This window comes from Lissotriton vulgaris, chromosome 10 (genome assembly GCF_964263255.1).
Source record: "Lissotriton vulgaris chromosome 10, aLisVul1.2, whole genome shotgun sequence".
Lineage (NCBI taxonomy): Eukaryota > Metazoa > Chordata > Amphibia > Caudata > Salamandridae > Lissotriton > Lissotriton vulgaris.
The window spans coordinates 506,934,626-506,957,531 of NC_141698.1; the positions used below are offsets into that span (position 1 = coordinate 506,934,626).

Consider the following 22,906-nt stretch of genomic DNA (forward strand, 5'->3'; position numbering starts at 1 on the left):
TGGATTGGCTCTCGTCCTTTTTGAAGGATCGGACCTTTCAAAGGTTTTCTCACTCATCCTCTTCTAAAACGTACTCCTCCCCACATGGTGTACCCCAGGGTTCTATTCTGAGTCCCCTTTTGTTTAACCTTTATTTTACCCCTTTAGCTTACATTGCTTAAAGGTGAGGGTTAAACCTATTTACTTATGCTGATGATTCACAAATTGTTTTTTCCTTAACCCATGGTGACCCCACTCTGCCATCCACCTTGCAAACAGGACTCAGCGATATAGCTAGTTGGATGAATAGCAACCTGCTTAAATTAAGTGGTGGGAAGACGGAGGTTTTGGTACTGGGAAACAAACCTGACCTCTGGAGCCCGAGACACTGGCCTCTAGTCATGGGTGCCCTGCCGGTCCCGGTCGACCATGTGCGCAATCTCGGAGTGACCATTGACAAGAGGTTATTTATGAAGGATCAAGTCAACAAAGTGGCAGCCACCTGCTTTACCATCTTGCAGTGGCTCAGAAAAATCTTCTGGATGTTTCCTTCTAATACCCAGAGATCTATGGTTAACGCCTTGGTGACCTCCAGATTGGACTACGATAATGTGCTCTATCTGGGGTCCACCAAGGCAGTCACACGTCGCCTCCAATTAGTTCAGAATGCCGCGGCTCGGCTCCTTTGCGGTTGTCGGAAAACAGACAACATTACGGAGAGTCTGAGGGAACTCCACAGGCTCCGCATTAAAAGCTGTGTGAAGTTCAAGGCTCTATGCTATATGCATAAGATCAAGGCGAAAGTAGCTCCTTTGTACCTTCAGTCTCTTGTTAAGCCTTACATCCCTTCCCGCTCGCTCCGTTCCTCTTCTCAATATTTATTCTGTGTACCCAAGTTCAAACTGTCCAGAATGGGTGGCAGTGCCTTCGCCAATCTAGGACCTAGACTTTGGAATTCTCTTCCATTGGCTATTCGCACTGATAAAAGCCATGATCGTTTTCGAAGAGCGGTGAAAACCTGGCTCTTCAATCAGTAGGCAACTTTTTGTGTGGTGTCAGGATGTTTCTGTTCAATTAGCGCCGGGAAACCCTTACGGGTAGCTGCTGCGCTTTATAAACTCAATAAATAAATAAATACATAAATATGAGAGAAAGACTGACAGGGAGAGATAGACTGACTGAGAGAGATTGATAGTGAGAGAGACAGAGAGAGACTGACAGAGCGAGGGACTGACAGAGAGGTAAACTGACTGAAAGAGAGACTGACTGACCAGGAGAGACTGACTGACTGACTGAGAGAGACTGACTGAGAGACTCACTGACTGGCTGACAGTGAGAGAGAGATTGACTGACTGAGGGAGAGAGAGACTGACTAAATGAGAAACTGACTGCCCGACAGAGAGAGAGAGAGACAAAGCGAGAGACTTAGAGAGACAGAGACTGACTGACTGAGAGAGACTGACTGACTAAGAGAGAAAGTCTTATTGACAGAAAGTGAGAGAGAGAGAGACTGACTGACTGAGAGAGAGACTGGCTGAGAGAGAGACTGACTCACTGCCTGAGAGAGTGAGACTGATTTACTGACTGACCAACTGAGGGAGGGAGAGACAGACTTAGAGAGAGACTGACTGACCGACTGGGAGAGAGACTGACTGACTCAGAGAGAGAGTGGGAAAGACTGACAGAGAGAGCAAGAGATTGACAGAGAGAGAGAGAGACTGAGAGAGAGACTGACTGACGTAGAAAGAGTCTGACTGACTTACTGAGAGAGAGAGAGAGAGAGAGAGAGAGAGAGAGATGGACTAACTAAGAGACTGTCTGACTGAGAGAGTGTCAGGGTGCAGAGAAAAGGAACCAAGGCACTCCAATGCTCTGCCGTATCTGCTAATGAGCTTGTTTTTGAAAGATCACCCGCTTCCCAAAGGTTGCGGGTGAACTTAGCGCGCAGCCGGTCAATTTCCTCTCTACTACCAACAGAGTGAAGTGCCCACGTCAATACTCACCCGAGCAGAATGACTGAAGGCTTCGATTTAAAAAAAAATTGAAATATTCTTAAGGAGATTCAACAAGATTTAATGGCTGTCAGGGAGGAAAATAAGGTAATCAAATTTGAGATGGAGGCCACTAGACGTGAGACCAAAGAAATGGCAGCCCATTTGAAGAGCGAGGAGTCAGGAAATAGGTTCCACTCCTCTCCTTCGGAGACCAGTATGTTTAGTCAGAGTTCTGCAACCAGTGGGGGGTCTACCACGCAGGTTATTAATTCCTTAGCACCTGTAATTCCATTGCTCCGCCTAAGCCCTTCAGTGGGGATCGCCAAAAGGCCTACATTTTCTTTACTCAGTGCTTGTTGCATTTCATGTGTCAGCCCACTGTCTTCCCGGATGCACAATCTCGAATAGATTTAATCTTGTCTTACCTCAATGGAGACGAAGCTTCGTGGTCTATGCACTTGGTCACTCAAGACTCACCAATTTTATATAACTTTGAGGAATTCAAGAAAGAGTTTCTGCGAATTTTTGACCGTCGGAAGGTGGCACAGGCTACAGATAATGAATTACTGGAGTTGAGGCAAGGGAATCGAGAGCTAGTCAACTCCCTTGCCCAATTTAACAAACTTGTCGAAGAAACAGAATGGCTGGAGGTCAAATGGGCAACCTTGTTCTATCCGGGCTTGAAAGATAACTTAAAGGATGCCTTGTCACAGATCCCAAATCGCCGTACTGACGTTTCTGCTTTGATTGATCTAGTTTTAGAGATAGACTATCAACAAACGGAAAGAAGGGGTGAAAGACAGCGTGAATTTCAGGCCAGTGCACCTCGCTTTGATCGGGTCAGATCAGATGTTGTTAAATCTGGAGATAAAGAGCATGGTGTTGAACCCATGCAAATTGGAACTATTAGAGGCCTCCCTTTCCACAGAAGAGAAAGAAAAGCGATGACAGAATAATCTATGCCTTTATTGTGGAATCAGTGAACATTTTGTAAAGGAATGTCCTGTGAAGCCAAAAACCTTCAAGAAGGAAAACTCTTTGCACCACCAGTAGAAGGAGTTGGGCTGGTGGTTGCTATCAAGGATACAACTCCAATTTCTCACCAAGTGGTTAATACCCTACAATCTCCCACTCCACACCTCATTCTGACGAGACCCTAAGGTTTCGAGATCGAGTTCTTTCAGGAGTGGTTGTGATGCTGGATTCCAGAGCTACGGGGAACTTTTGTGACCTTAAATATGCCTCGAGAATTTGTTTGAAGGCTTTACCTAAAGAGAGAAGCGAAGCAGTCAGAGCCGTTGACAGAACAAATTTATCTTCTGGTCCCCTAACCAGTCATACGGAAGTTGTGGAGCTTTTTTTCTCTGTCGTAGGTCATAAGGAAGAGATTCAATTCAACTTAAACGATGCCCCGTAGATTGGAATAATCTTGGGTTTGCCTTGGTTAACAGAACACAACCCAACAATTAACTGGAGCGATCGAACTGTGAAGTTTAACTCAAGCTATTGTTTGGAGAATTGCTTTTGAAAAAAGCGCAAAGAACAACACAGAAATCCAGCATCCTTACTATGCGAACAAAAGATAATGATGTGTGTTGTGCAAACTGTGAGTTTACTAGTAGAATACCAGAAGTTTGCTGAAGTTTTGAGTGAATTCGGAATCGAAGAAGTTGCCCCCACATCGTTCATATGACTGCAAAATCGACTTGGAACCTGGATGTAACCTTCCTTTAGTCGTATTTATGTACTTAACGAAGCTGAGAAACCATCATCGGAAAGATTACATTCAGAAATATTTGGAACACGGGTTCATACGACAATCTGTTTCTTCACCATTATTTTTCGTTCCAAAACGTGATGGAGATTTGAGAATGTGTATCGATTATCGTGCCTTTAACAAGACTACAGTCATGAACCATTATCCTCTCCCCCTGATTTCAGTTCTTCTAGACCAACTAAAAGATGCCAAAATCTTCATGAAGTTGGATTTGCAGGGGGCATACCATATAATTCGAGTGAGAAGTAGAGACGAATGGAAAACTGCATTTAGAAAGAAGAATGGATTGTATGAGTACCAAGTTATGCCCTACAGTTTAAGAAACGCTCCAGCAGCCTTCCAGTACTTTTAATGATGTTCGGAAAGAGTCCATCGATCAATGCGCTATTGTCTACATGAACGATATTTTGATTTACTCCTCATCAGAAGAAGAACACCAGCAACAGGTCAAAAGAGTTTTGTGTTGTCTGAAGGAAAACGAGCTCTACGTCAACCTAGAAAAATGCGCTATTGGAGTGAAATCTGTGGATTTCTTGGGATTTGTAATTGCTCCGGAAGGTCTAACCATGGATGTTAAAAAGATTGAGGCGGTATTAAATTGGCCTCCTCCAACCTCTGTGAATGAAATACAGAGCTTCATTTTGTTTTCAAATTCCTATTGTAGATTCATTTGAGATTTTTCCCTGAAGGTGGCACCTACTACAAGCTTGTTACGAAAAGGAGTACCTTTTCAATGGTCTTCCGAGGCTGAAAATGCTTTCCAGTTCTTAAAGAAGAGCTTTAGCTCAGCGCCCATTCTGCTGCATGCTGATCCTACTTTTACCTGGAGACTGATACCTCTGAGCAGGCCATCGGAGGGGTGCTTTCACAGAGACACAAAGAGACAGGGCAGTTGCATCCGGTAGCATATCACTCTAGAAAACTACAACCGGTGGAAGTAAATTATACTATTTCAGATAAAGAACTCCTCGCTGATAAAGATGCCTTCCAAGAGTGTCAACATTACCTTCTCGGAGCAAAACATGTGGTGACTGTATTCACCGATCACCGGAATCATCCGTTTCTGAAGTCAGCCAGAATAGTCATGCCACGTCAACTTAGGTGGTCCCTGTATTTCGTCAATTATTACTTTGTGATAACTTTACTGCCGGGAAGAAATAATGGAAAGGCAGATTCCTTGTCTCGAATTGACACGGATGGAAAGAAGAATCCAGTTAGTGATCAAAAAATAATACCAGAAACTAAGATCATTGGAGCCACTAGTGAAAAAACTCTTGTAGACAAGGTCAAGGAAGCCTTAATTCCTGAAGAAATGCGGAATTGGGCTCAGGACGAGCCAATTTGGGAGATTATCGATGGATTACCATTTCATTCCAAGGCTTTGTATTTACCAATTCAAGAACTTGAACAATACGCGTTGATCAACTGCCATGACAGTCCATTGACTGGTCATACTGGAATCCATTGAACGGAGGAGTTGTTAAAGAAACAGTTTTGGTGGCCAAAGTTGTCCAAAGACATTCGAGTTCATGTGGAAGGCTGTGAGACTTGTGCAATGGGGAAGACAGATAAGCGGGCTCCTCAGCGTTTATTGAGACCTTTGCTTACACCTCCATATCCCTGGCACACAGTAACAATGGACTTGACAGTTGAATTGCCCTCTAGGCAGGGATTCAGTTCAGTATTAGTCATGGTAGATGCCTTTTAAAAAATTGTGCATTTTGTTGCAGCGAAAGGAAATTCATCTGCAAAACAAATAGCCACACCATTCAATCAAAGTATGATTAAGAAACATGGCATCCCAAAGGTTTTGATCACAGACGTTGGATCTCAAATTGTATCCAATTTTTGGAAGGCTTACACGAGAGGTTTGGTAATTGAGACACGTTATTCAATGAGTTTTCATCCACAAACAGATTGCCAAACTGAAAGGGACAATCAAGAGTTAGAAAAGTATCTTAGACTGTTTCTCTCGGATTAAGAAGGAGAGTGGCCCGATCTTTGGACCGCAGAATTTGTGCATAACAATGCAAAGAATGTCTTTACTGGTTTCTCCCCTTTTTACTTGAATTACGGAAGGCATCCAAATTCCGTGGTTTCCTCTCAAGAATTGTGGGTGTCCCTGGGTCAAATTTTTGTACAGCATCTTAATGAGGTACATGAGTCTGCCACTAAGAACTTAATGAAAGCTAAAGAACGCTACAAGCAAAGTGCAGACAAAAAGAGAAGACCAGATTTGTGTACAGGAGACAGGATTTGGTTAAGTACTAGAAATCTAAAACTCAAAGGAAATCGAAAATTCCAACCCCGATTTGTAGGTACATTTTCTGTGGATCAAGTAGTGAATCCAGTGACTTTCAAACTAAAACTACCTCCACAGCTAAAGATACACCCTGTGTTTCATGTTTCCCTTCTTAAAAAGGTATCACCCCATTTGAAAGAATTGAGGAGCAGGGAACCCATTTTAGTGGAAGGACAAGTAGAATTTGAGGTTAAAGGAATCTTAGACTCAAAGTCAATTTGCTGTAAAATTTTCTACCTCGTAGACTAATTTAATTTCTAATTTCTAATTTCTAATTTAAAATACTTGTAGAGCGCAGCGTACACCTTGCGGTTTCTTGGCGCTGGGGGGATCGGCAACTGAGGTGAAAAAAGACCAGGGAGAGATGAAAGGGATATTGAGGGAGTTTAAGTGGGGAAGGCCTGGCTGAAGAGGAACGTTTTCAGCTCTCTGCGAAAGGGGAGATACTGAGTAGCAGAGCGGAGATGGTCAGGAAGTGAGTTCCAGAAGGTTGGAGCTAGGGTGGAGAAATTAGCCCCGCCCCACTTTTTGCGAGTGAAACGAGGGATCTGGAGGAGGGACCTGGAGGAAGACCGAAGTTCTCTTGTGGGCACATAGGACTTGATTAGTGAGGAGATGAAGGCAGGGGCAGAGCCCTGGCAGGCCTGGAAGACCATGCACCCGATCTTGAATAGGGCCCGTTCCTTTATGGGGAGCCAGTGAAGCTCCCTGAGAAGGGGGGTAGAGTGGTGATAACGAGGGAGGCCGTACACAAGCCGGGCTGCTTGATTCTGGACGGTCTGGAGTCTACGTAAACTGTAAGCGGGGATACCGTGGTAAAGAGCGTTTGCGTAGTCCAATTTTGATATTACAAGTGCGGCCATAATGATCTTAAGTGCCTGGGGGGAAAAGAAGCGGGAGACAGTGCGGATAGTGCGGAGAGAAAGGAAACAGGAGGACACCACAGAGCTGATTTGTGAATGGAGAGTGAGTTGGCTGTTTATTTTGACACCAAGTGTTTTGACCGTGGTGGAGGGGGTCGGTGCAGAGCCAAGAGAAGGGGGCCAGAAGAGAGACTGAAAGGGTTTTGGCCCAGAGGATAGGTCTTGGGTGGAACGATCAGATGTTCATGCTCCCCGGTTAACCCAAAATTTTCACTCACAGAATCCTCACAAATCTCAGCCCAGAGGCTTAACCTTTCGGGGGGGGGGTCTGCCAGGGAGCAGAGAAAAGGAACTAAGGCGCTCCAATACTGTTGCATCTGCTAATGAGCTGGATTTTGAAATATCACCCCCTCGCAAAAGGTCGCAGGTGATCGTAGTGCGCAACCGGGCATTTTCCTCTGTACTACCAACAGGGAGAACGGCAGTGGAAGTTGGCGGTGTAATCGTGTGCTCCTGGACACGGGCGCAAGGTCTAGACCAGCTGTAAAGTGCGCCGGTTGATTTTTTACCCGTGCACTTCATCAACAGAATTTCAGGGTTAAGTCGCATCTATACAGAAATCTAGTTAGATAGAAGTAGTGTAGTTTTTGGTGCCAGGCTTAGGCGTATGTTAGAGCGCTTCGGTGCATCGGTTAGTTAGTTAGGATTTAGGACTTAGGGAAATTTTCAGTTTAGAGTAAATAGGAAAAAAAGATGATAAAGAAAACTTCAACACTTACCTTTTGGTACCGCAGTTCCTGATTTATTTGCCATCCGGTTGATGGCAAAGACTCCAGAAGATACCTACGGGAGAAATAAAAGAAGAATTCGGAAGATGAGAAAGTAAGGCAGAGAGTGAGTGGGTGAATAAATGAATGTGTGCAAATGAACAAGAAAAGCAACAGAGATTAAGAGTACTCAAGTATTGTTTGTAATGAAGGACTCAGATGAATAAAGACTCACTTATAGGAATAGAAGAGGAGCAAAAGCCATAGGCACTCTGGGTAAGAAGAGAAAGTGAAGGAAGGTGGAAGGAGAGATGAGGGGAATTGAAGAGAATTAGTAATGGTGTGCTTTTCTGTTACAGTGATTTCTACATATGCTATGAAGATAGAGAGGGAGTAAGAAAAGAGCAAAATGGAACACAGCAGAAAGAAAGAAGCAGAATGGAAGAGCCAGAAAGCCAGGCAGTCTCTTCTCTGTCCCATTCCCCTGTCCCCCGACTGGGTTCGCACGGCCACTAGTTTAATCCTTGAGTAGGTGGCTGTGGGAAAACCAGTGGTGGAATTTGGAAAATATCATCGTTCTGCTCCTGGGAGTGTCGGCCCAGTGAGTAACCACGATCCTTGACATAGAGAGACTGACTGAGAGAGATAGACTGCCTGACTGAGAAAGAGACACTGACTGACTGAGGTAGAGAGAGACACTGACTATGCGAGAGACTGACTCTGAGAGAAAGAGAGAGACTGACAGAGAGAGAGAGAGAGAAACTGACTGAGAGAGAGATAGAATGAGAGAGATTGATAGAGAGCGACAGAGAGATACTGACTTAGAGAGAGAGTAACTGACTGACTAATAGAGAACTTAGAGAGAGACTGACTGACTGAGAGATACTGACTGACTAAGAGAGAGACTAACTGAGAGAGAGAGACTAACTTACTCACAGATAGAGACTGATTTTACTGACAGAGAGAGAGACAGAGAGAGAAAGAGACTGACTGACTGAAAGAGAGACTTAGAGAGACAGCGACTGACTGACTGAGATAGAGACTGACTGAGTAAGAGAGAGATACTGACTGACAGAGAGAAAGTGTGACTGAGAGACTGACTGACTGACTGAGAGAGAGACTGGCTGAGAGAGAGACTGACTTACTAACTGAGAGAGTGAGTGAGACTGATTTACTGACTGACTGAGGGAGAGAGACTGACTGAGAGAGAGACTGACTGACCGACTGAGAGAGAGAGACTGACTGACTCAGCGAGAGAGAGGGAGACAGAGAGAGAGAGACACTAACAGAGAGAGACTGACAGAGAGAGACTAAGAAAGAGATTGACAGAGAGAGAAAGACAGAGAGAGAGAGAGAGAGAGAGAGAGAGAGAGAGAGAGAGACTGATTGAGAGAGAGATAGAGCGAGAGAGATTGACAGAGAGAGAGACTGACAGAGAGAGAAAGACAGAGAGAGAGAGAGAGAGAGAGAGAGAGAGAGACTGATTGAGAGAGAGATAGAGCGAGAGAGATTGACAGAGAGAGAGACTGAGAGAGAGAGAGAGACTGGCTGACAGAGAGAGACACTGACAGAGAGAGACTGACTGACTGGGAGAGACTGACTGACTGACTGAGAGAGACTAACTGACCGAGATAGACACTGACTGACAGTGAGAGAGAGAGACTGACTGACGAAGGGAGGGAGAGAGACTATCTGACTCCGAGAAAGAGAGCTGAGAGAGACAGAGAGAGAGAGAGACTGACAAAGAGAGAGACTGGCAGAGAGAGAGAGACTGACTGACAGAGAGAGAGAGAGACTGACTGACTGAGAGACTGACTAAGAGAGAGATAGACTGACTGAGAGAGATAAACTACCAGATTGAGAGAGAGAGGCACTGACTGACTGAGAGAGAGAGAGACTGACTATGAAGAGAGAGAGACTGACTAAGAAGAGAGAGAGACTGACTGAGAGAGGTTGACTGAGAGAGATTGATAGAGAGAGACAGAGAGAGACTGACTGGGAGAGCGAGGGACTGACTGACAGAGAGAGACACTGACAGACAGAGACTGACTGACTTGGAGAGACTGACTGAGAGAGACTGACTGACTGACTGACTGAGAGAGACACTGACTGGCTGACAGTGGGAGAGATGTAAATGTAAATGTAAATGTATGAAGCTTATATAGCGCATGACTTACCCTGGGGCATCTCCGCGCTTGCTTAGGGAACCCGTCCTGGTATTCCCCTGTGAGATAACCCTGGCAGGGTATCCACAAGGTGAAAGCCAGGCATCCCACCGCGAGGGGCCGATGTGGAGATTAAGCAAGCTATTGCCCAGAGTCGCAGAGTGTGAACCCGTGAGTCGAGAAGGCACCGGAGCGAGAATTAACGAGTCCGTGGAATTATTGAGCCCAAGACCCGCCGAGGCGGGGAATTGAACCCTGGTCCAGGGCCGAACTCAAGCTCCAGGTCTGCCGCCTCTAACCCCTGAGCCACACTTCTCTTGACTTAGATTGACTGACTAAGAGAGAAACTGACTGACCAACTGAGAGAGAGAGAGACTGACAGAGAGAGAGAGACTTGGAGAGAGAGAGACTGACAGAGAGAGAGAGAGATAGACTGACTGATAGAGAGAGAGAGACTGACTGATAGAGAGAGAGAGACTGACTGGCTCAGGGAGAGAGAGACTGACTGACTCAGAGAGAGAGCTGAGAGAGAGAGAGACTATGAGAGAGAGAGACTACGAGAGAGAGTCTGACAAAGAATGAGACTAAGAGGGAAAGACACTGACAGAGAGAGACTGACTAGGAGAGACTGACTGACTGACTGAGAGAGACACTGACTGGCTGACAGTGAGAGAGAGATTGCCTGACTCAGGGAGATAGACACTGACTAAGAGAGAAACTGACTCACCAACAGAGAGAGAGAGAGACTGAGAGAGAGAGAGAGAGACTGACTGACTGAGGGAGAGAGACTGACAGACTTAGAAAGAGAGCTGAGAGAGAGAGACAGAGAGAATGAGACTACGAGAGAGAGTCTGACAAAGAGAGAGACTGAGTGACTAAGAGTGAAACTGACTGACTAAGAGCGAGAGTGAGAGAGAGGCTGATTGACTGAGACTGAATGACTGAGAGAGAGACTGTCAGAGAGAGTTAGAGACTGACAGAGAGACAGACTGCCAACTTGAGAGAGAGAGAGAGATTTACTGACTGAGAGAGAGACTGAATGACCGAGAGAGATAGACTAACTGACTGAGAGATAGGCAGACTGAGAGAAAGACTGACTGAGAGAGAGACTGACTTACTGACTGAGAGTGAGACTGATTTACTGACAGAGAGAGAGACTGACAGAGAGAGAGAGAGAGAGATGTCAGTACTCTGTCAAGTCAGTACTTTGTGTCAGAGAGAGGAAGCAACAAAAGATAACTGTAGGGGAGAAGCAAGGGAAAGAGCATGAGCTAGAAAAGTGCAAAGCCAAATAAAGAGAGAAATATTAGGGAAACAGCAGGACATGCACTTCCCTGGAGTGGTAAACACAAATGCTAAGGAAATAAAAGAAAAATAGTTTGCTGATATCAGCATTTCAAGGAGACAACTCATTCAATCAGGGTAAAGCAAAATTCCTCTAGGAATAGGACCAGCACAACAATAGAGAGAAAATAATTAAAACCAGGATCTGGCAATGGAATGGACAAAAAGCCTTGCAATCATGAGCAGGGGGTTGAACCAAAGCCCAATCTATGTAATATTATATGCAAAGCTGTGAAAGACGCCTGAACCCGTCCATAGCGAGCCCACAATAATGACCAGAACAGTCAGCTACACTGATAGTGCCTATGGGTAATAGATCCAGGGTGTGTAATGGCAGTACACTAACCCGACTCCCTCCATTGCCCCTCCCCCTACTCAGCCACAAACCACACTGTAATTTTGGCCCGACAGAAATTTTGTGAGTACCATGTTCTAAACATAATTTATGACATCACTAACTACATCATTGATGAGATCACTGATGACATCATCCACGTCTCTTTTGTACACACTGATCTTTATACAGGTAGAGCATTAGAGCTCTGAGATTAAGTACAGAACCCCTGAGAAGAACATGAGGCCTCATTAATGCAATCACACAAATAACTCCCTAAGGTGTGGGTTATGTGCCACTTTGATCCTATACCATACACTTCACAGGTAGCGTATTTCACAATAACAATCAACCATAGATTTATGGGAAGCCCTCATTGAATATAGTGTTCAATGTGTATACAATTATTCAGGGAAAGCCAAGTTTCTAAAAATAGCGAACGTCTGTTCCAAAACTAATGCCAGACAGCTTTTGTTTGTATCAAACCTCTGACTGTCATCAAACTTACTTTGAGAAATGAAGTTGATATGAGTAGTGAAGTGGGTACTATAAACAGTATTCACTCTATGGAGAAAATTTACACTTTAACACACTGTTTTCAGGTAGTGAAACTCTAATATGAAATACACTAAAGAGTATTAAAAAGCAGCTACTAAGAACAAAGTACACTCAAGTCAACATTTGGAAACAAAGATACTATTTGCTTAAAACAAGCAACGCTGAAGGTGCTAATGATTATACTACCTACAGCGTTCATACTGTGGTAAAAACTTTACAGATAGCCCATCTTCTAAAACTTTTTATGCAGTTCCAAAAAACTTGTGTGTAACATAATGAACTCAAGTCAACTGTCACCTGCATACAGAGTTAGTCTTCAATACAAATATCTAAAGCATGTTCCTATGGTGCATTGGGAGCACACAAATTTTGTAAGAAAGTTATGTGGTAATTACCCGCTCCTATGTAAAATATAAAACTAACACACTCATTGTAGGATGTCATCAGTGCTATCATAAATTATGTCATAGTACATCATGAGTGATGTCATATAAGCAGTGCATTGCGGGGTACCAAGTTATAGTTAGCGGTGCTAACTCTGACTGGTGAATTTCTGTGTTTTTTTTTAGTTCAAAACGTTAATGTTATCACTGACAAATTTGCCTACAAAAAGACGGTAGTTATAGTTCGGGGTTACCAGAGATAGAAATTCCTTGCATTTTAGCCCATTGATGACTTGGCACCCGATTGAGGTAGCTGCACAAAACTTTGCAGACCTATTACCCCCAATACATTGACAGAGAATGGAAAGTTTTGTGGCATTTGGTGAACGGAGTGCAAAGAAAAAAGAGTGTTTCCCAAAACAGATTTGGACCCCAATGCATTTTACATAGACTTTTTGTACTAAAAGTAGTGGCAAAATGGCTGTAATGAAATTTCACAGCAATGTACATCATACTTTGTAGATGATCCTCTTTGCTATTGCACATGATGTTTTGAGTGGTTATGAAGTTATAAGGACCAAAAACCTAGCGATATATCTAGCACAATACTACTAAAAGTAGCAAGGAAGCCCACAAAATAAACTAGACTGCATGTGTAAAGTTTCAGAATTAGTATACGAATAGCCAAAAGACCCCTTTATGGTCACATGCTAATGGAAATCAATAAACAAATAGAATACTTCTTAATCTTTGCATGCTCTCTGGCTCACAAAATAAAACAATGCCCAATAAGCCAAACAAAAAAATGGTTTACTGTCAAAATGTCAACTCTCAAAATATCCCCATACCAAAATATTGTAATCAAAATATCGATGTCAAAAAACATTACCATCTTCTACTTATAATGGTAAGCACAAAGTATCGCAAAAAATATTGTAGTAATATCATTGTATTAAATATTGCTTTCAAAATATATATAAATTTAAAATAATAAATATCAAGTAGTACATTATTTAAAAAATAAAATAGATTTAATGTATATTTTAACAAATATAACAAACTTAAGAAAAAAAGTTACCACACATATATAATAAATATAATATATTTACATATATCAACCTAAAAACAGTAATCCAACTAATAGTTTAAATTAATAATTTCAAAAAGTTTAATTGATATAAAAATATAACAAATAGCGCGGCGGCCTCAGCCGTGAGAGATGAATCACCCGCTTTGGAATGTGAATGCGGGGCTGCTGGCTGTCATCTGACAGTCTGAATGCAGCACGAGGAAGTGACTATTGGAAGCTAATCACTGCGTCTGTAGCCCACCGGAGGGCAGTAAAAGGACATTAAGGCAAAAGGAACTGTGTTTGTGTGAGGAACCCCATTGAAGGGAAAAAGCTAACTACAGCTACCAGCATGCAACTCACCAGGGAGTACATGCTTTTTGGATAAATATGGCTGGAGTTTTTCGTCACTCGATGTTGGCCACCCTATGAAGAAGCAGCGTGAGCTGCGAAACGCGTCAGGACTTCTTTATGAACAGCTGCAATGCGTGGCTTCATTTGAATAAAAGATTTGTAATCGACTTCCTCGTGGTGTGCCGTCTCTGAAGTACCGGGGCGCTTGGAGGGATGGTGTACGCAGGCGGCCTCAGCCGTGAAAGATGAACCACCCGCTTTGGAATGTGAATGCGGGGCTGCTGGCTGTCATCCGACAGTCTGAATGCAGCACGAGGAAGTGACTATTGGAAGCTAATCACTGAGTCTGTAGCCCACCGGAGGGCAGTAAAAGGACATTAAGGCAAAAGGAACTGTGTTAGAGTGAGGAACCCCATTGAAGGGAAAAAGCTAACTACAGCTACCAGCATGCAACTCACCAGGGAGTACATGCTTTTTGGATAAATATGGCTGGAGTTTTTCGTCACTCGATGTTGGCCATCCTATGAAGAAGCAGCGTGAGCTGCGAAACGCATCAGGACCTCTTTATGAACAGCTGCAATGCGTGGCTTCGTTTGAATAAAAGATTTGTAATCAACTTCTTCGTGGTGTGCCGTCTCTGAAGTACCGGGGCGCTTGGAGGGATGTTGTACGCGGCGGCCTCAGCCGTGAGAGATGAACCACCCGCTTTGGAATGTGAATGCGGGTCTGCTGGTTGTCATCCGACAGTCTGATTGCAGCACGAGGAAGTGACTATTAGAAGCTAATCACTGCATCTGTAACCCCCCGGAGGGCAGTAAAAGGACATTAAGGCAAAATGAACTGTGTTCATGTGAGGAACCCCATTGAAGGGAAAAAGCTAACTACAGCTACCAGCATGCAACTCACCAGGGAGTACATGCTTTTTAGATAAATATGGCTGGAGTTTTTCATCACTTGATGTTGGCCACCCTATGAAGAAGCAGCGTGAGCTGCGAAACGCGTCAGGACTTCTTTATGAACAGCTGCAATGCGTGGCTTCATTTGAATAAAAGATTTGTAATCGACTTCCTCGTGGTGTGCCGTCTCTGAAGTACCGGGGCGCTTGGAGGGATATATTACCTACTGGCGGTCGCCAGTAGGTATATATAGTTAGGATTTTTTCTCTATGGAACTTTTGAAAATTCTATGTCTAATAACTTTGGCGTTTGTGGACGGAATCGGCTGAAATTTTCAGGAAAATGACACATTTTGTTTCTGATCAGCCCCTGAAAATGTGGGGGGGTTTCGTCAAGGGGGGGCCGAGAAAAAAGGGGGGTCCCAAAACACGTTTTTCCCATTCATTTTTCCATAGGGCGTTTGGCCTCACTTTAGGCTCGAACGGCTGAATGGATTTGCACGAAACTTGGCAAAATTGTAGGGACTGTTAGCCCGATGTGCCTTTGCTGGGTCTCAATATATATGCTCCAGTGGATTTTGAGAAATTAACGTTTTAAAAAACAGATATGTCTGTGACAGCGTCCAGGGTAGCGCTCCGGTTCGCGAACTTTTCGCGTTACGGAGCTTTGCGAAGCGAAGCTGATTGGCTCTCTGGTGTCAACATTCTAAACAGTCCGGTGCGGCCGCCATCTTGTCTCTCGGTAGGATCGAGAGACAAGAAGAGGAGAAAAATGAAGGGGGAATTTAATGAAAGGGGGCAAGGTAGACCTCTTGACCCCCTAGGAATGATGTTGGGGTTATTAAAGGGTCCCGTGGGGCAAATAAAAAAAATTTGGTTTTTTGCGGTAGAAGCGCTTTCCGGTTAGCGAATCGGGACGCGAAACGGGAATTCGCCATTTTGTGTTTCGTTTTAATTAAATTACAAGATGGAGGAAAAACAATGTGAGAAATGGGTATAAGGGGGTACGGGAGACGTATCCTGACCACCTATGTTTTCTGAGGGTGGTTGAGGAGGCTCATATATGTTGATACTTGTCTTCCAGCGGCTGCGCGTGAGCGTTTTTTTTTTTTTGCTGCGTGACGTCTGTTAACGTTCGATTCGAAGGAAATCAGGAAGTGTTGACCGCCATTTTGACACTGCGAGTAAATATATTGTTAAAAATAATTGCTATAAATTAATCCGTATTGATGAACATTGTCTGCGCCATCTTGCTTTTTTTCCAATGGCACACTTTTGTCGTGCACGGCAGGCATTTTAGATGCCTTGACCAGACCCACTCTCTGCACGTCGCCGATCGTGACGTCTGTTAACGTTCGATTCGAAGGAAATCAGGAAGTGTTGACCGCCATTTTGACACTGCGAGTAAATATATTGTTAAAAATAATTGTTATAAATTAATTCGTATTGATAAACATTATCTGCGCCATCTTGCTTTTTTTCCAATGCCACACTTTTGTCGTGCACGGCAGCCATTTTAGATGTCTTGACCAGACCCACTCTCTGCATGCCGCCGATCCTCAGCATGGCTCCCCACCCTCGCAAGCATCTCCCCCATGCACTGGTCACCCACGCTCTCTCTCTCATGCATGGGCCATAAACCTCCTCCCATATGCGCTGCTCTTCCCTGAGAATCACACCCCGTGCTGAGGAAAATTCAGCCCAGATTACAACCGATGCCCAGGCTGCTGGCACAAGACGTGACTTAGTTCCCATCTTGAACGGTTACCAAATAAAGAGACGGGCGCTGGAGGCAGGAACACAAGAACAGAGTTTTATTTCTCATGAGTGTCACGCAGAGGGAGAGGGCTTTATGGTCGATGCATGAGTTGTGTGCGCGGGGTGTACATGAATGATGTAATATGTGACATCATCAGCAGTGGATTGCGGGTGCCGATATATAGTTATTGCAACAAACTATATATGCGAATTTCTATGGTTTTGTGCGAGTAAATTAAGGTTTTGTAAATGCTAATCCCTAACTATATATGGTCTATAACCTATGGTTTTTTCAGTGAATATATATATATATATATATATATATATATATATATATATATATATATATATATATATATATATATATATATATATTCAAAATAGGATTTCTGCTCCGGTTTAGTGTAAATGGAAATCATCCGGCACTCACGGGTATCGTTCATTTCAGGCTTGTTTATTTAGTTACAGCAGTTTCATCAACGCGTTTCGGGAGTCAAGCTCCCTTGATCACGATGTTTTTGCGTTGTCATTGGACCCTTCTTTATTACATGGAAAGGGTAGTAAAAATTGTAAAAGGGCACACATTACTCAGTTTAGTTGTTTACAAATCTGGCAGCCATTTTAGCACATTTAAGTAAGTGGGAAATTGGTTTTACACAGATATAAAGACACTTATTATTATGCATAAAAGCAAGTATAAAAGTAGGCAAATGTTAAAATCCCAAAGAAACATGCTCAATACGGTAGTGACACTAGATAAAAAGCAGTTTAACAATTATGTGCAAGTGCATAATTTCCAAGTCATAAACACAAACACGAGGTTCCACAAATACATCAGGCAAGTGCCTTTTTCAACAGATGAGACCTTTTACCAATTTGGGATTATAACTCGTTATACCAAAATAATCCATGATTATTTGCCATATAATCTAACCTTTTAAACAACTGAATCTTGACTTGATAAATTCCGTGGCTCTACTGATCTATTATTGATTTTAAATCGAAATGGAAATTAGATAGATGGTATTACTATTTTTTAATCAAATCCACCTTATTCATCGATCATAAAGTGCAAGTGCTTACGTAAACAGGTAATACTCTTTTACTGTATACATTGATCTATATAATACACGAAATTCAATAGAAGACAATAAAGTGCCAGTGCTAAAGTGCGTTTCATTATCAAGAAAGTGCTAATGCTTGAATTTCAACAGTAGTACCTCAAACTCAATATGTAAACAATCCACTTATATTGCACTTCAACAGGAGATTATCTAAAGTGCCCGTGCATAAATTAGTTAAAAACAGCGTTACTCATCTCAATTAATTTCTCACTGAGCCAGTTCCACTTTTAAACAGCATACTACCATCCATGCAGTTAAAATAGAAGAGAAACACAAAATAAGACTATTAAAATTGGAAATCTCTGTTAATTAAAATCATTAACAAAAATGTTCAAAAAATACAGTTTTGGTATACTCGAGGCTGAAAAAATAGTTCATCATATTTACAAGTAATCAGTTTAAACATCTGTAAAGGTCTTCATCAACATTTAAGCCCTGTGTAAACTCTAGGATAAAATAGGTCTCTAATCTTCTGAGTTCGCTTTTCCTATCTCCCCCTCTCCTCTTTTTTGGAACCTCTGCAATACATGAGTATTGCAGGCCTATGGGGTTGCTTTGATGATGTAATTCAAAGTGTCGGGCCACAGGGTAAGACCTATCCTGATTAACAATTGCTCTTTTGTGCTGAAGGATTCGCTGGTGCACTGGTAAAATGGTGCTACCGATATAGATCTTTTGACATGGGCACTGTAGTAAATAAACTACGTATTCACTCTTACATGTAATGGTACTTCTCACTTTTACGGTCTTAATAAAAGATGTTTTAAAATCTGTGCGATTCATTCCATGTTGGCACGCTTTGCATTTAAAACATCTCTTAAAACCAGGTTTGGGTTTCAGACAGTCAGTATTGCTTCTTTTCTTGTCTGTGAACTCACTTTGTACAATCAAGTCTTTCAGGGATTTGGACTTTCTATAGGTTATTTCAGGATTCTTTTTCACCTTTGAGCCCAACACTGGATCGTTTCTAATCAGATACCAGTGTTTTCTAAGGATAGTTCTTATTTCCTTATGCTTGATGTTAAATGTAGTTATGAATCTTGAAGTGCCTTGTTCTTTCTGCATTTTATTCAATTTCTGAGTTCTAGATGGTTCGAAGAGTATATTCTGTCTGGTTAGCCTTTTGGCCTTGTTAGAAGCACCCTTAAGGACCGTCTCACTATATCCTCTTTGTATGAACCTTTGGGTCATCTCAATCTCTATTGCATTGTATTGTTCATCACTACTGCATGTGCGTCTCGCTCTATAATATTCCCCAAACGGAATACTTCTTATTAAAGCTGTTGGGCGGGCGCTCTCAGCATGGTCCATGCCTGTCTTTCGTTACAAGAAATGGTAATCCAGGACTTCCTGATTTCATTATTCCCCGCTTTTCCAGTGGATTGCATACCTACAGTGCCATTCCGTTCCCTGCAACACATACCTGGTTTACTGCATTCTGGGATCCGCAGTTTGTTTCCAGGCTGCAGTGAGTTGCTTACTCGTGACCTGTGGTCATGCGGACTACCGCCAATGGGAGTTATGCTGGACGATTTAAAAGTGGGGAGGGAAGTATTTCCCTGCAATCAGCGGCATCTGAGGAAGGCGAGATAGCCGAAATGCATTATGCTGAGCTGAACAAATAAAGATTGTCCTGAAGTTTCCCCGAGAGACCTCCGCCTGTTTTTTGAAGCGGGCCCACCTTGCAATATTTCGCGCTGGCCAGAGGCGCGTTGGAGGCCCCGTTCTACATAGTGGCTGAAGCATCCCTGGCACACGCTGTTGGCGCAGCTTCCTGCTTCGAGGTATCGAATGGCTTCTGAGTCCACCTGACATTACACGTCCTGCTCGAGTTTCTGCAGTGCAGTTCGTTACTAAATGAAGGGACAGAGGCACTGTCCTTGCTGTCTCATGACCGGACGGACACATGCTGTGTTGGGGAGAACGTATCAGGGGGACCTGAGGGACATCTCTGTTTAATTTTCGCAGGTCTTCCTGATTTCATTATTCCCCGCTTTTCCAGTGGATTGCATACCTACAGTGCCATTCCGTTCCCTGCAACACATACCTGGTTTACTGCATTCTGGGATCCGCAGTTTGTTTCCAGGCTGCAGTGAGTTGCTTACTCGTGACCTGTGGTCATGCGGACTACCGCCAATGGGAGTTATGCTGGACGATTTAAAAGTGGGGAGGGAAGTATTTCCCTGCAATCAGCGGCATCTGAGGAAGGCGAGTTAGCCGAAATGCATTATGCTGAGCTGAACAAATAAAGATTGTCCTGAAGTTTCCCCGAGAGACCTCCGCCTGTTTTTTGAAGTGGGCCCACCTTGCAATATTTTGCGCTGGCCAGAGGCGCGTTGGAGGCCCCGTTCCACATAGTGGCTGAAGCATCCCTGGCACACGCTGTTGGCGCAGCTTCCTGCTTCGAGGTATCGAATGGCTTCTGAGTCCACCTGACATTGCACGTCCTGCTCGAGTTTCTGCAGTGCAGTTCGTTACTAAACGAAGGGACAGAGGCACTGTCCTTGCTGTCTTATGACCGGACGGACACATGCTGTGTTGGGGAGAACGTATCAGGGGGACCTGAGGGACATCTCTGTTTAATTTTCGCAGGACTTCCTGATTTCATTATTCCCCGCTTTTCCAGTGGATTGCATACCTACAGTGCCATTCCGTTCCCTGCAACACATACCTGGTTTACTGCATTCTGGGATCCGCAGTTTGTTTCCAGGCTGCAGTGAGTTGCTTACTCGTGACCTGTGGTCATGCGAACTGCCGCCAATGGGAGTTATGTTGGACGATTTAAAAGTGGGGAGGGAAGTATTTCCCTGCAATCAGCGGCATCTGAGGAAGGCGAGATAGCCGAAATGCATTATGCGGAGCTGAACAAATAAAGATTGTCCTGAAGTTTCCCCGAGAGACCTCCGCCTGTTTTTTGAAGCGGGCCCACCTTGCAATATTTCGCGCTGGCCAGAGGCGCGTTGGAGGCCCCGTTCTACATAGTGGCTGAAGCATCCCTGGCACACGCTTTTGGCGCAGCTTCCTGCTTCGAGGTATCGAATGGCTTCTGAGTCCACCTGACATTGCACGTCCTGCTCGAGTTTCTGCAGTGCAGTTCGTTACTAAACGAAGGGACAGAGGCACTGTCCTTGCTGTCTCATGACCGGACGGACACATGCTGTGTTGGGGAGAACGTATCAGGGGGACCTGAGGGACATCTCTGTTTAATTTTCGCAGGACTTCCTGATTTCATTATTCCCCGCTTTTCCAGTGGATTGCATACCTACAGTGCCATTACGTTCCCTGCAACACATACCTGGTTTACTGCATTCTGGGATCCGCAGTTTGTTTCCAGGCTGCAGTGAGTTGCTTACTCGTGACCTGTGGTCATGCGGACTACCGCCAATGGGAGTTATGCTGGACGATTTAAAAGTGGGGAGGGAAGTATTTCCCTGCAATCAGCGGCATCTGAGGAAGGCGAGATAGCCGAAATGCATTATGCTGAGCTGAACAAATAAAGATTGTCCTGAAGTTTCCCCGAGAGACCTCCGCCTGTTTTTTGAAGCGGGCCCACCTTGCAATATATATATATATATATATATATATATATTCACTGAAAAAACCATAGGTTATAGACCATATATAGTTAGGAATTAGCATTTACAAAACCTTGAAAATTCACTGAAAAAACCATTGGTTATAGACCATATATAGTTAGGAATTAGCATTTACAAAACCTTAATTTACTCGCACAAAACCATAGAAATTCGAATATGTAGTTAGTTGCAATAACTATATATCGCGCACCCGCAATCCACTGCTGATGATGTCACATATTACATCATTCATGACATGGCCAGTGACATCACTGATGACATCACTGATGACATCATCCAGTGACTGTATGTTTCTGTAAAGTTAAAATATGTCTTACATATTGAAGAATGAGTGGATGTATAAGTATCTGGATGAAGGATTTAGTAGGTGCATGACTGACTGTATGAGAGAGTGATTAAATGTGTCTCACTGAGTGCATGGGTTAGTGACTAAACTGTCTTAATTTGTGCATCATTATATCTGTTGTTCTATGAACTGCTGCATGTGTTGATCAGTAGCTATATGAGTAACTATATGGGTTATTGATTGGTTGCCCAAGTATTTGTATGGGAGAGTGAGTGTGTGTGTGGGGGTGGCTGGGGGGTGTGTGACTCTGTGCATACATGTGTGAACAGTTGATTCACTAGATCTATGGGTTCAAAACTGCATGTGGAAACAGCTGTATGGGTGGTTGACTGTGTACGAGTGTATTGGTGAGTGAATGGATATCTCAGTGCTACATGTCAAAGTAAGTACATATGTAAAACACAGTACATGTGAGAGTTCACATATATAAATTACTGTGTATAAGAGCCAGTGAATGTGTGAGTGGCTGAATGGATCATTGAACACTTGTATCAGTGATTGTATAAGAGAGTAAATATGTGTTAGAATATGTTTGAATAAGTAAGGTGTGTATAACTGTATAGTTGAGGAAATGGAGATGTGATTGATTCAGTGCATGACTGACTAGGTGTGTGAGTAACTCCATGGATGAGTGACAGTCTGTGAGTGTCTGTTTACTCTGAGTGTATCTAAGGTTACATTAGAGTCTGAAGAGGTTGATCGTAATATCACATGATTGATGTCATCAGTGATGTTGTCAGTGATGTCATTTGAGTTGTCATCAGTGATGTCATTTGAGTTGTCATCAGTGATGTCATCAGTGATGTCACTGACCATGTCATGAATGATGTAATATGTGACATCATCAGCAGTGGATTGCGGGTGCGCGATATATAGTTATTGCAACTAACTATATATTCGAATTTCTATGATTTTGTGCGAGTAAATTAAGGTTTTGTAAATGCTAATTCCTAACTATATATGGTCTATAACCAATGGTTTTTTCAGTGAATTTTCAAGGTTTTGTAAATGCTAATTCCTAACTATATATGGTCTATAACCTATGGTTTTTTCAGTGAATTTCAATGGTTTTTTAATAGTAAATATCAAAAGCTGTCAAATGTCAAGTACGTGATAGGTAAAAACATTTTTGTGTTTATGCACGCTGATGTGCTTTGAACGCTGCCCCCCCTCTTTTCTCTTAGGAGTACTCTCTCTTTGCAGATAGTGAAGGTTAGTTAACGCAGGCCTTTGCCCCCGTTGTAATCCGTCGTGCCTGCTGCCCGCTCTATTTGATTGATTGTTATCCAAGCATTTAC

General features: G+C 43.3%; 1 long non-coding RNA gene across 1 annotated transcript in view; it reads right to left on the reverse strand.

The window, feature by feature from the left end:
• Nucleotides 1–7,695: 7,695 nt before the first annotated feature.
• The window catches only part of LOC147685466 (uncharacterized), a 320,852-nt gene continuing 305,641 nt past the window's right edge, over nucleotides 7,696–22,906 (reverse strand). The window contains exon 3 of the long non-coding RNA XR_015300490.1: nucleotides 7,696–7,758. This is a non-coding gene — a long non-coding RNA (uncharacterized LOC147685466). The remainder of the gene's footprint in view (nucleotides 7,759–22,906) is intronic.